The following is a 14,115-nucleotide window of genomic DNA, read 5'->3' on the forward strand; positions in this document are numbered from 1 at the left end:
CCCACTGTGACGTTGTTGCCTGCGGTGCCGTCGTCGCCAACTGTGACGTTGTTGCCTGCGGTGCCGTCGTCGCCCACTGTGACGTTGTTGCCTGCGGAGCCGTCGTCGCCCACTGTGACGTTGTTGCCTGCGGAGCCGTCGTCGCCCACAGTGACGTTGTTGCCTGCGGTGCCGTCGTCGCCAACTGTGACGTTGTTGCCTGCGGAGCCGTCGTCGCCAACTGTGACGTTGTTGCCTGCGGAGCCGTCGTCGCCCACAGTCACGTTGTTGCCTGCGGAGCCGTCGTCGCCCACAGTCACGTTGTTGCCTGCGGAGCCGTCGTCGCCCACTGTGACGTTGTTCCCTGCGGAGCCGTCGTCGCCCACTGTGACGTTGCTGCCTGCGGAGCCGTCGTCGCCCACAGTCACGTTGTTGCCTGGGGAGCCGTCGTCGCCCACTGTGACGTTGTTCCCTGCGGAGCCGTCGTCGCCCACTGTGACGTTGCTGCCTGCGGAGCCGTCGTCGCCCACTGTGACGTTGTTGCGTGGGGCGCCGTCGTCGCCCACAGTGCCGTTTTGGCCTGCGCTGCCATCGCCTAGAGTGCCGTTCTGGGCAGTGTTGCTGCTGCCCTCGTCGCCCTGCGGCTTTTCAACAACTTGCAGGTAGACAGCGGATGTCGCAACTTCTACTTGATTGGTGTCCAGTTGCACTAAAGTAAGACATTAAATGATTGAAATCAAAGTAACAAAAACCTATGAAACTTAACCACATAATGTAACCAAGAACACAAACCATACACAAACATGAAATAGGGTTAACCAGAAGTTGCTCACCTTCGTTAGACTTCCGCAGCAACAAGGAGTCAAGCGAATGGTGAAGTGTAAGGGCCTTCTTTATGGAGAGTTCATTAGGAGATAGATCTATATTTAAATATCAACAGAAATAATTAGTGTCAAAAACCTCCTGAAATATGAAGTCACCAATATTCTTACCTCTCATTGTCCTCTGCGGCCCATTACCACTCGTTTCAGTATTGCCACCAACCGGCAAACCAGAGCCTATGGACAGAGCAGTTGCTTTTATTCAAATGTTACTCCACCCCTACATTTACTATACTCCACTGCAAAGTTCTTGAATAGAAGTCTCCAACCGAACATATAGAATTACCTTTGGTAAACCAGACAGTCAGCAGAGAAACAAGCAAGGCCCAAAAAGCTCCCATTACTTCAGTCACCAACAGAAAATGCAAACTGAGTCACATCACAGGTAAATATAGTCGTCTGCAGGTGTCACAGGAGTAGCTGATCAGCCCTGATTGGCTCTCCCTCAAGAGAGTAAGTGCTCGTTGGACAGCTAGAAATCTGCTGTCCAAGTCTTTTTCATTCATGTCCGTATTCTCAATTTCTAACTAACTTCTTCACAATAAAGAAATGATTGTGGGTGATCAAAAATAATAGCCGCGACACTGCATTTACCGTATAAATTAAGTTATAAAAAGTGTTCACGTTGGTCGACGACTACCAATAGCCACATGGTTCTGTGTTGGACCGCCAATAAGAGTGACCATATGCTTTATTTAGGTCTGATCAGAGAATCCTCCATCAACTTTCATTGTTATGCAGACAATACTCAAATGTAACCCTCGAGTTAGAGAAAACCAACTAGCTTCAAGCAGGTCTTAAGGACATCAAAGCCTGTTTCGTCCTGTTAAACTCTGGACAATTGACTGGGTGCTCGAGGCCAAATTTGCAGAAAGTATTTTGCTAGATGCCATTGCGCTGGCATCCAGCTGCACTGTAAAATCTGGATGTGTCCTTTAAGGTACCAAAAGCTTATACTGCCCCCCCCCCCCACCTACCTGATTAAAAGCAAGAGACTACTCTGCTCAAAGTGATGCAGAAAAATCAGTTTATGAATTTCTTACTTCTAGATTCATCCATATCAGGCCGCTCTATTAAGTTTCTGAATCACAATGTCATTAAAACTGAGAAAAGGGATCACTTCCTGTATTAGCTTCATTCCAGGGGGCCGAAGGTCACCTCATTTAACACTAGGCTCAAGACTCCTTTTTGAAAACTATTCTAGCTTTTAGAAGCACCTAGGTAAGGTCCTAGAAGCCTAGGATTCAAAGAGCCCTCCCTCCCAGTAGACATGTTCATGACCAATGATGTCACACCAAGTGTACTTCAGTAACAGGGAAACTGAAATTTCAAGGACAGTTTTATTGAACAGCACAGATTAAAATTGGTACAAGCTGAAACGTCTTAAGATGAACCATTGTTAGAGGGGATGATGCGGCCTTTGTTGTAGTTGCCCACAGTCACGTTGTTGCCTGCGGAGCCGTCGTCGCCCACAGTCACGTTGTTGCCTGCGGAGCCGTCGTCGCCCACAGTCACGTTGTTGCCTGCGGAGCCGTCGTCGCCCACAGTCACGTTGTTGCCTGCGGAGCCGTCGTCGCCCACAGTCACGTTGTTGCCTGCGGAGCCGTCGTCGCCCACTGTGACGTTGTTGCCTGCGGAGCCGTCGTCGCCCACTGTGACGTTGTTGCCTGCGGAGCCGTCGTCGCCCACTGTGACGTTGTTGCCTGCGGAGCCGTCGTCGCCCACTGTGACGTTGTTGCCTGCGGAGCCGTCGTCGCCCACTGTGACGTTGTTGCCTGCGGAGCCGTCGTCGCCCACTGTGACGTTGTTGCCTGCGGAGCCGTCGTCGCCCACAGTGACGTTGTTGCCTGCGGAGCCGTCGTCGCCCACAGTGACGTTGTTGCCTGCGGAGCCGTCGTCGCCCACAGTCACGTTGTTGCCTGCGGAGCCGTCGTCGCCCACTGTGACGTTGTTGCCTGCGGAGCCGTCGTCGCCCACTGTGACGTTGTTGCCTGCGGAGCCGTCGTCGCCAACTGTGACGTTGTTGCCTGCGGAGCCGTCGTCGCCAACTGTGACGTTGTTGCCTGCGGAGCCGTCGTCGCCAACTGTGACGTTGTTGCCTGCGGAGCCGTCGTCGCCAACTGTGACGTTGTTGCCTGCGGAGCCGTCGTCGCCAACTGTGACGTTGTTGCCTGCGGTGCCGTCGTCGCCCACTGTGACGTTGTTGCCTGCGGTGCCGTCGTCGCCCACTGTGACGTTGTTGCCTGCGGAGCCGTCGTCGCCCACTGTGACGTTGTTGCCTGCGGAGCCGTCGTCGCCCACTGTGACGTTGTTGCCTGCGGTGCCGTCGTCGCCAACTGTGACGTTGTTGCCTGCGGTGCCGTCGTCGCCCACTGTGACGTTGTTGCCTGCGGTGCCGTCGTCGCCAACTGTGACGTTGTTGCCTGCGGTGCCGTCGTCGCCAACTGTGACGTTGTTGCCTGCGGTGCCGTCGTCGCCCACTGTGACGTTGTTGCCTGCGGTGCCGTCGTCGCCCACTGTGACGTTGTTGCCTGCGGAGCCGTCGTCGCCAACTGTGACGTTGTTGCCTGCGGTGCCGTCGTCGCCCACTGTGACGTTGTTGCCTGCGGTGCCGTCGTCGCCAACTGTGACGTTGTTGCCTGCGGTGCCGTCGTCGCCAACTGTGACGTTGTTGCCTGCGGTGCCGTCGTCGCCCACTGTGACGTTGTTGCCTGCGGAGCCGTCGTCGCCCACTGTGACGTTGTTGCCTGCGGTGCCGTCGTCGCCAACTGTGACGTTGTTGCCTGCGGTGCCGTCGTCGCCAACTGTGACGTTGTTGCCTGCGGTGCCGTCGTCGCCCACTGTGACGTTGTTGCCTGCGGAGCCGTCGTCGCCCACTGTGACGTTGTTGCCTGCGGAGCCGTCGTCGCCCACAGTGACGTTGTTGCCTGCGGTGCCGTCGTCGCCAACTGTGACGTTGTTGCCTGCGGTGCCGTCGTCGCCAACTGTGACGTTGTTGCCTGCGGAGCCGTCGTCGCCCACTGTGACGTTGTTGCCTGCGGTGCCGTCGTCGCCCACTGTGACGTTGTTGCCTGCGGTGCCGTCGTCGCCCACTGTGACGTTGTTGACTGCGGTGCCGTCGTCGCCAACTGTGACGTTGTTGCCTGCGGTGCCGTCGTCGCCCACTGTGACGTTGTTGCCTGCGGAGCCGTCGTCGCCCACTGTGACGTTGTTGCCTGCGGAGCCGTCGTCGCCCACAGTGACGTTGTTGCCTGCGGTGCCGTCGTCGCCAACTGTGACGTTGTTGCCTGCGGAGCCGTCGTCGCCAACTGTGACGTTGTTGCCTGCGGAGCCGTCGTCGCCCACAGTCACGTTGTTGCCTGCGGAGCCGTCGTCGCCCACAGTCACGTTGTTGCCTGCGGAGCCGTCGTCGCCCACTGTGACGTTGTTCCCTGCGGAGCCGTCGTCGCCCACTGTGACGTTGCTGCCTGCGGAGCCGTCGTCGCCCACAGTCACGTTGTTGCCTGGGGAGCCGTCGTCGCCCACTGTGACGTTGTTCCCTGCGGAGCCGTCGTCGCCAACTGTGACGTTGTTGCCTGCGGTGCCGTCGTCGCCAACTGTGACGTTGTTGCCTGCGGTGCCGTCGTCGCCCACTGTGACGTTGTTGCCTGCGGAGCCGTCGTCGCCCACTGTGACGTTGTTGCCTGCGGAGCCGTCGTCGCCCACAGTGACGTTGTTGCCTGCGGTGCCGTCGTCGCCAACTGTGACGTTGTTGCCTGCGGTGCCGTCGTCGCCAACTGTGACGTTGTTGCCTGCGGAGCCGTCGTCGCCCACTGTGACGTTGTTGCCTGCGGTGCCGTCGTCGCCCACTGTGACGTTGTTGCCTGCGGTGCCGTCGTCGCCCACTGTGACGTTGTTGACTGCGGTGCCGTCGTCGCCAACTGTGACGTTGTTGCCTGCGGTGCCGTCGTCGCCCACTGTGACGTTGTTGCCTGCGGAGCCGTCGTCGCCCACTGTGACGTTGTTGCCTGCGGAGCCGTCGTCGCCCACAGTGACGTTGTTGCCTGCGGTGCCGTCGTCGCCAACTGTGACGTTGTTGCCTGCGGAGCCGTCGTCGCCAACTGTGACGTTGTTGCCTGCGGAGCCGTCGTCGCCCACAGTCACGTTGTTGCCTGCGGAGCCGTCGTCGCCCACAGTCACGTTGTTGCCTGCGGAGCCGTCGTCGCCCACTGTGACGTTGTTCCCTGCGGAGCCGTCGTCGCCCACTGTGACGTTGCTGCCTGCGGAGCCGTCGTCGCCCACAGTCACGTTGTTGCCTGGGGAGCCGTCGTCGCCCACTGTGACGTTGTTCCCTGCGGAGCCGTCGTCGCCCACTGTGACGTTGCTGCCTGCGGTGCCGTCGTCGCCCACTGTGACGTTGTTGCCTGCGGTGCCGTCGTCGCCCACTGTGACGTTGTTGCCTGCGGAGCCGTCGTCGCCCACTGTGACGTTGTTGCCTGCGGAGCCGTCGTCGCCCACAGTGACGTTGTTGCCTGCGGTGCCGTCGTCGCCAACTGTGACGTTGTTGCCTGCGGTGCCGTCGTCGCCCACTGTGACGTTGTTGCCTGCGGAGCCGTCGTCGCCCACTGTGACGTTGTTGCCTGCGGAGCCGTCGTCGCCCACAGTGACGTTGTTGCCTGCGGTGCCGTCGTCGCCAACTGTGACGTTGTTGCCTGCGGTGCCGTCGTCGCCAACTGTGACGTTGTTGCCTGCGGAGCCGTCGTCGCCCACTGTGACGTTGTTGCCTGCGGTGCCGTCGTCGCCCACTGTGACGTTGTTGCCTGCGGTGCCGTCGTCGCCCACTGTGACGTTGTTGACTGCGGTGCCGTCGTCGCCAACTGTGACGTTGTTGCCTGCGGTGCCGTCGTCGCCCACTGTGACGTTGTTGCCTGCGGAGCCGTCGTCGCCCACTGTGACGTTGTTGCCTGCGGAGCCGTCGTCGCCCACAGTGACGTTGTTGCCTGCGGTGCCGTCGTCGCCAACTGTGACGTTGTTGCCTGCGGAGCCGTCGTCGCCAACTGTGACGTTGTTGCCTGCGGAGCCGTCGTCGCCCACAGTCACGTTGTTGCCTGCGGAGCCGTCGTCGCCCACAGTCACGTTGTTGCCTGCGGAGCCGTCGTCGCCCACTGTGACGTTGTTCCCTGCGGAGCCGTCGTCGCCCACTGTGACGTTGCTGCCTGCGGAGCCGTCGTCGCCCACAGTCACGTTGTTGCCTGGGGAGCCGTCGTCGCCCACTGTGACGTTGTTCCCTGCGGAGCCGTCGTCGCCCACTGTGACGTTGCTGCCTGCGGTGCCGTCGTCGCCCACTGTGACGTTGTTGCCTGCGGTGCCGTCGTCGCCCACTGTGACGTTGTTGCCTGCGGAGCCGTCGTCGCCCACTGTGACGTTGTTGCCTGCGGAGCCGTCGTCGCCCACAGTGACGTTGTTGCCTGCGGTGCCGTCGTCGCCAACTGTGACGTTGTTGCCTGCGGAGCCGTCGTCGCCAACTGTGACGTTGTTGCCTGCGGAGCCGTCGTCGCCCACAGTCACGTTGTTGCCTGCGGAGCCGTCGTCGCCCACAGTCACGTTGTTGCCTGCGGAGCCGTCGTCGCCCACTGTGACGTTGTTCCCTGCGGAGCCGTCGTCGCCCACTGTGACGTTGCTGCCTGCGGAGCCGTCGTCGCCCACAGTCACGTTGTTGCCTGGGGAGCCGTCGTCGCCCACTGTGACGTTGTTCCCTGCGGAGCCGTCGTCGCCCACTGTGACGTTGCTGCCTGCGGAGCCGTCGTCGCCCACTGTGACGTTGTTGCGTGGGGCGCCGTCGTCGCCCACAGTGCCGTTTTGGCCTGCGCTGCCATCGCCTAGAGTGCCGTTCTGGGCAGTGTTGCTGCTGCCCTCGTCGCCCTGCGGCTTTTCAACAACTTGCAGGTAGACAGCGGATGTCGCAACTTCTACTTGATTGGTGTCCAGTTGCACTAAAGTAAGACATTAAATGATTGAAATCAAAGTAACAAAAACCTATGAAACTTAACCACATAATGTAACCAAGAACACAAACCATACACAAACATGAAATAGGGTTAACCAGAAGTTGCTCACCTTCGTTAGACTTCCGCAGCAACAAGGAGTCAAGCGAATGGTGAAGTGTAAGGGCCTTCTTTATGGAGAGTTCATTAGGAGATAGATCTATATTTAAATATCAACAGAAATAATTAGTGTCAAAAACCTCCTGAAATATGAAGTCACCAATATTCTTACCTCTCATTGTCCTCTGCGGCCCATTACCACTCGTTTCAGTATTGCCACCAACCGGCAAACCAGAGCCTATGGACAGAGCAGTTGCTTTTATTCAAATGTTACTCCACCCCTACATTTACTATACTCCACTGCAAAGTTCTTGAATAGAAGTCTCCAACCGAACATATAGAATTACCTTTGGTAAACCAGACAGTCAGCAGAGAAACAAGCAAGGCCCAAAAAGCTCCCATTACTTCAGTCACCAACAGAAAATGCAAACTGAGTCACATCACAGGTAAATATAGTCGTCTGCAGGTGTCACAGGAGTAGCTGATCAGCCCTGATTGGCTCTCCCTCAAGAGAGTAAGTGCTCGTTGGACAGCTAGAAATCTGCTGTCCAAGTCTTTTTCATTCATGTCCGTATTCTCAATTTCTAACTAACTTCTTCACAATAAAGAAATGATTGTGGGTGATCAAAAATAATAGCCGCGACACTGCATTTACCGTATAAATTAAGTTATAAAAAGTGTTCACGTTGGTCGACGACTACCAATAGCCACATGGTTCTGTGTTGGACCGCCAATAAGAGTGACCATATGCTTTATTTAGGTCTGATCAGAGAATCCTCCATCAACTTTCATTGTTATGCAGACAATACTCAAATGTAACCCTCGAGTTAGAGAAAACCAACTAGCTTCAAGCAGGTCTTAAGGACATCAAAGCCTGTTTCGTCCTGTTAAACTCTGGACAATTGACTGGGTGCTCGAGGCCAAATTTGCAGAAAGTATTTTGCTAGATGCCATTGCGCTGGCATCCAGCTGCACTGTAAAATCTGGATGTGTCCTTTAAGGTACCAAAAGCTTATACTGCCCCCCCCCCCCACCTACCTGATTAAAAGCAAGAGACTACTCTGCTCAAAGTGATGCAGAAAAATCAGTTTATGAATTTCTTACTTCTAGATTCATCCATATCAGGCCGCTCTATTAAGTTTCTGAATCACAATGTCATTAAAACTGAGAAAAGGGATCACTTCCTGTATTAGCTTCATTCCAGGGGGCCGAAGGTCACCTCATTTAACACTAGGCTCAAGACTCCTTTTTGAAAACTATTCTAGCTTTTAGAAGCACCTAGGTAAGGTCCTAGAAGCCTAGGATTCAAAGAGCCCTCCCTCCCAGTAGACATGTTCATGACCAATGATGTCACACCAAGTGTACTTCAGTAACAGGGAAACTGAAATTTCAAGGACAGTTTTATTGAACAGCACAGATTAAAATTGGTACAAGCTGAAACGTCTTAAGATGAACCATTGTTAGAGGGGATGATGCGGCCTTTGTTGTAGTTGCCCACAGTCACGTTGTTGCCTGCGGAGCCGTCGTCGCCCACAGTCACGTTGTTGCCTGCGGAGCCGTCGTCGCCCACTGTGACGTTGTTGCCTGCGGAGCCGTCGTCGCCCACTGTGACGTTGTTGCCTGCGGAGCCGTCGTCGCCCACTGTGACGTTGTTGCCTGCGGAGCCGTCGTCGCCCACTGTGACGTTGTTGCCTGCGGAGCCGTCGTCGCCCACTGTGACGTTGTTGCCTGCGGAGCCGTCGTCGCCCACTGTGACGTTGTTGCCTGCGGAGCCGTCGTCGCCCACTGTGACGTTGTTGCCTGCGGAGCCGTCGTCGCCCACAGTCACGTTGTTGCCTGCGGAGCCGGCGTCGCCCACTGTGACGTTGTTGCCTGCGGAGCCGTCGTCGCCCACTGTGACGTTGTTGCCTGCGGAGCCGTCGTCGCCCACTGTGACGTTGTTGCCTGCGGAGCCGTCGTCGCCCACTGTGACGTTGTTGCCTGCGGAGCCGTCGTCGCCCACAGTCACGTTGTTGCCTGCGGAGCCGTCGTCGCCAACTGTGACGTTGTTGCCTGCGGAGCCGTCGTCGCCCACAGTCACGTTGTTGCCTGCGGAGCCGTCGTCGCCCACAGTCACGTTGTTGCCTGCGGAGCCGTCGTCGCCCACTGTGACGTCGTTCCCTGCGGAGCCGTCGTCGCCCACTGTGACGTTGCTGCATGCGGAGCCGTCGTCGCCCACAGTCACGTTGTTGCCTGCGGAGCCGTCGTCGCCAACTGTGACGTTGTTGCCTGCGGAGCCGTCGTCGCCAACTGTGACGTTGTTGCCTGCGGTGCCGTCGTCGCCCACTGTGACGTTGTTGCCTGCGGTGCCGTCGTCGCCCACTGTGACGTTGTTGCCTGCGGAGCCGTCGTCGCCCACTGTGACGTTGTTGCCTGCGGTGCCGTCGTCGCCCACTGTGACGTTGTTGCCTGCGGTGCCGTCGTCGCCAACTGTGACGTTGTTGCCTGCGGTGCCGTCGTCGCCCACTGTGACGTTGTTGCCTGCGGAGCCGTCGTCGCCCACTGTGACGTTGTTGCCTGCGGAGCAGTCGTCGCCCACTGTGACGTTGTTGCCTGCGGTGCCGTCGTCGCCAACTGTGACGTTGTTGCCTGCGGTGCCGTCGTCGCCAACTGTGACGTTGTTGCCTGCGGTGCCGTCGTCGCCCACTGTGACGTTGTTGCCTGCGGAGCCGTCGTCGCCCACTGTGACGTTGTTGCCTGCGGAGCCGTCGTCGCCCACAGTGACGTTGTTGCCTGCGGAGCCGTCGTCGCCCACAGTGACGTTGTTGCCTGCGGTGCCGTCGTCGCCAACTGTGACGTTGTTGCCTGCGGAGCCGTCGTCGCCAACTGTGACGTTGTTGCCTGCGGAGCCGTCGTCGCCCACTGTGACGTTGTTGCCTGCGGTGCCGTCGTCGCCCACTGTGACGTTGTTGCCTGCGGTGCCGTCGTCGCCCACTGTGACGTTGTTGCCTGCGGTGCCGTCGTCGCCAACTGTGACGTTGTTGCCTGCGGTGCCGTCGTCGCCCACTGTGACGTTGTTGCCTGCGGAGCCGTCGTCGCCCACTGTGACGTTGTTGCCTGCGGAGCCGTCGTCGCCCACTGTGACGTTGTTGCCTGCGGAGCCGTCGTCGCCCACAGTGACGTTGTTGCCTGCGGTGCCGTCGTCGCCAACTGTGACGTTGTTGCCTGCGGAGCCGTCGTCGCCAACTGTGACGTTGTTGCCTGCGGAGCCGTCGTCGCCCACAGTCACGTTGTTGCCTGCGGAGCCGTCGTCGCCCACAGTCACGTTGTTGCCTGCGGAGCCGTCGTCGCCCACTGTGACGTTGTTCCCTGCGGAGCCGTCGTCGCCCACTGTGACGTTGCTGCCTGCGGAGCCGTCGTCGCCCACAGTCACGTTGTTGCCTGCGGAGCCGTCGTCGCCCACTGTGACGTTGTTCCCTGCGGAGCAGTCGTCGCCCACTGTGACGTTGCTGCCTGCGGAGCCGTCGTCGCCCACTGTGACGTTGTTGCGTGGGGCGCCGTCGTCGCCCACAGTGCCGTTTTGGCCTGCGCTGCCATCGCCTAGAGTGCCGTTCTGGGCAGTGTTGCTGCTGCCCTCGTCGCCCTGCGGCTTTTCAACAACTTGCAGGTAGACAGCGGATGTCGCAACTTCTACTTGATTGGTGTCCAGTTGCACTAAAGTAAGACATTAAATGATTGAAATCAAAGTAACAAAAACCTATGAAACTTAACCACATAATGTAACCAAGAACACAAACCATACACAAACATGAAATAGGGTTAACCAGAAGTTGCTCACCTTCGTTAGACTTCCGCAGCAACAAGGAGTCAAGCGAATGGTGAAGTGTAAGGGCCTTCTTTATGGAGAGTTCATTAGGAGATAGATCTATATTTAAATATCAACAGAAATAATTAGTGTCAAAAACCTCCTGAAATATGAAGTCACCAATATTCTTACCTCTCATTGTCCTCTGCGGCCCATTACCACTCGTTTCAGTATTGCCACCAACCGGCAAACCAGAGCCTATGGACAGAGCAGTTGCTTTTATTCAAATGTTACTCCACCCCTACATTTACTATACTCCACTGCAAAGTTCTTGAATAGAAGTCTCCAACCGAACATATAGAATTACCTTTGGTAAACCAGACAGTCAGCAGAGAAACAAGCAAGGCCCAAAAAGCTCCCATTACTTCAGTCACCAACAGAAAATGCAAACTGAGTCACATCACAGGTAAATATAGTCGTCTGCAGGTGTCACAGGAGTAGCTGATCAGCCCTGATTGGCTCTCCCTCAAGAGAGTAAGTGCTCGTTGGACAGCTAGAAATCTGCTGTCCAAGTCTTTTTCATTCATGTCCGTATTCTCAATTTCTAACTAACTTCTTCACAATAAAGAAATGATTGTGGGTGATCAAAAATAATAGCCGCGACACTGCATTTACCGTATAAATTAAGTTATAAAAAGTGTTCACGTTGGTCGACGACTACCAATAGCCACATGGTTCTGTGTTGGACCGCCAATAAGAGTGACCATATGCTTTATTTAGGTCTGATCAGAGAATCCTCCATCAACTTTCATTGTTATGCAGACAATACTCAAATGTAACCCTCGAGTTAGAGAAAACCAACTAGCTTCAAGCAGGTCTTAAGGACATCAAAGCCTGTTTCGTCCTGTTAAACTCTGGACAATTGACTGGGTGCTCGAGGCCAAATTTGCAGAAAGTATTTTGCTAGATGCCATTGCGCTGGCATCCAGCTGCACTGTAAAATCTGGATGTGTCCTTTAAGGTACCAAAAGCTTATACTGCCCCCCCCCCCCACCTACCTGATTAAAAGCAAGAGACTACTCTGCTCAAAGTGATGCAGAAAAATCAGTTTATGAATTTCTTACTTCTAGATTCATCCATATCAGGCCGCTCTATTAAGTTTCTGAATCACAATGTCATTAAAACTGAGAAAAGGGATCACTTCCTGTATTAGCTTCATTCCAGGGGGCCGAAGGTCACCTCATTTAACACTAGGCTCAAGACTCCTTTTTGAAAACTATTCTAGCTTTTAGAAGCACCTAGGTAAGGTCCTAGAAGCCTAGGATTCAAAGAGCCCTCCCTCCCAGTAGACATGTTCATGACCAATGATGTCACACCAAGTGTACTTCAGTAACAGGGAAACTGAAATTTCAAGGACAGTTTTATTGAACAGCACAGATTAAAATTGGTACAAGCTGAAACGTCTTAAGATGAACCATTGTTAGAGGGGATGATGCGGCCTTTGTTGTAGTTGCCCACAGTCACGTTGTTGCCTGCGGAGCCGTCGTCGCCCACAGTCACGTTGTTGCCTGCGGAGCCGTCGTCGCCCACTGTGACGTTGTTGCCTGCGGAGCCGTCGTCGCCCACTGTGACGTTGTTGCCTGCGGAGCCGTCGTCGCCCACTGTGACGTTGTTGCCTGCGGAGCCGTCGTCGCCCACTGTGACGTTGTTGCCTGCGGAGCCGTCGTCGCCCACTGTGACGTTGTTGCCTGCGGAGCCGTCGTCGCCCACTGTGACGTTGTTGCCTGCGGAGCCGTCGTCGCCCACTGTGACGTTGTTGCCTGCGGAGCCGTCGTCGCCCACAGTCACGTTGTTGCCTGCGGAGCCGGCGTCGCCCACTGTGACGTTGTTGCCTGCGGAGCCGTCGTCGCCCACTGTGACGTTGTTGCCTGCGGAGCCGTCGTCGCCCACTGTGACGTTGTTGCCTGCGGAGCCGTCGTCGCCAACTGTGACGTTGTTGCCTGCGGAGCCGTCGTCGCCAACTGTGACGTTGTTGCCTGCGGAGCCGTCGTCGCCAACTGTGACGTTGTTGCCTGCGGTGCCGTCGTCGCCCACTGTGACGTTGTTGCCTGCGGTGCCGTCGTCGCCCACTGTGACGTTGTTGCCTGCGGAGCCGTCGTCGCCCACTGTGACGTTGTTGCCTGCGGAGCAGTCGTCGCCCACTGTGACGTTGTTGCCTGCGGTGCCGTCGTCGCCAACTGTGACGTTGTTGCCTGCGGTGCCGTCGTCGCCCACTGGGACGTTGTTGCCTGCGGTGCCGTCGTCGCCAACTGTGACGTTGTTGCCTGCGGAGCCGTCGTCGCCAACTGTGACGTTGTTGCCTGCGGAGCCGTCGTCGCCCACAGTCACGTTGTTGCCTGCGGAGCCGTCGTCGCCCACAGTCACGTTGTTGCCTGCGGAGCCGTCGTCGCCCACTGTGACGTTGTTCCCTGCGGAGCCGTCGTCGCCCACTGTGACGTTGCTGCCTGCGGAGCCGTCGTCGCCCACAGTCACGTTGTTGCCTGCGGAGCCGTCGTCGCCCACTGTGACGTTGTTCCCTGCGGAGCCGTCGTCGCCCACTGTGACGTTGCTGCCTGCGGAGCCGTCGTCGCCCACTGTGACGTTGTTGCGTGGGGCGCCGTCGTCGCCCACAGTGCCGTTTTGGCCTGCGCTGCCATCGCCTAGAGTGCCGTTCTGGGCAGTGTTGCTGCTGCCCTCGTCGCCCTGCGGCTTTTCAACAACTTGCAGGTAGACAGCGGATGTCGCAACTTCTACTTGATTGGTGTCCAGTTGCACTAAAGTAAGACATTAAATGATTGAAATCAAAGTAACAAAAACCTATGAAACTTAACCACATAATGTAACCAAGAACACAAACCATACACAAACATGAAATAGGGTTAACCAGAAGTTGCTCACCTTCGTTAGACTTCCGCAGCAACAAGGAGTCAAGCGAATGGTGAAGTGTAAGGGCCTTCTTTATGGAGAGTTCATTAGGAGATAGATCTATATTTAAATATCAACAGAAATAATTAGTGTCAAAAACCTCCTGAAATATGAAGTCACCAATATTCTTACCTCTCATTGTCCTCTGCGGCCCATTACCACTCGTTTCAGTATTGCCACCAACCGGCAAACCAGAGCCTATGGACAGAGCAGTTGCTTTTATTCAAATGTTACTCCACCCCTACATTTACTATACTCCACTGCAAAGTTCTTGAATAGAAGTCTCCAACCGAACATATAGAATTACCTTTGGTAAACCAGACAGTCAGCAGAGAAACAAGCAAGGCCCAAAAAGCTCCCATTACTTCAGTCACCAACAGAAAATGCAAACTGAGTCACATCACAGGTAAATATAGTCGTCTGC

The sequence above is a fragment of the Pungitius pungitius genome, chromosome 21, assembly GCF_949316345.1.
Source record: "Pungitius pungitius chromosome 21, fPunPun2.1, whole genome shotgun sequence".
Taxonomy (NCBI): domain Eukaryota; kingdom Metazoa; phylum Chordata; class Actinopteri; order Perciformes; family Gasterosteidae; genus Pungitius; species Pungitius pungitius.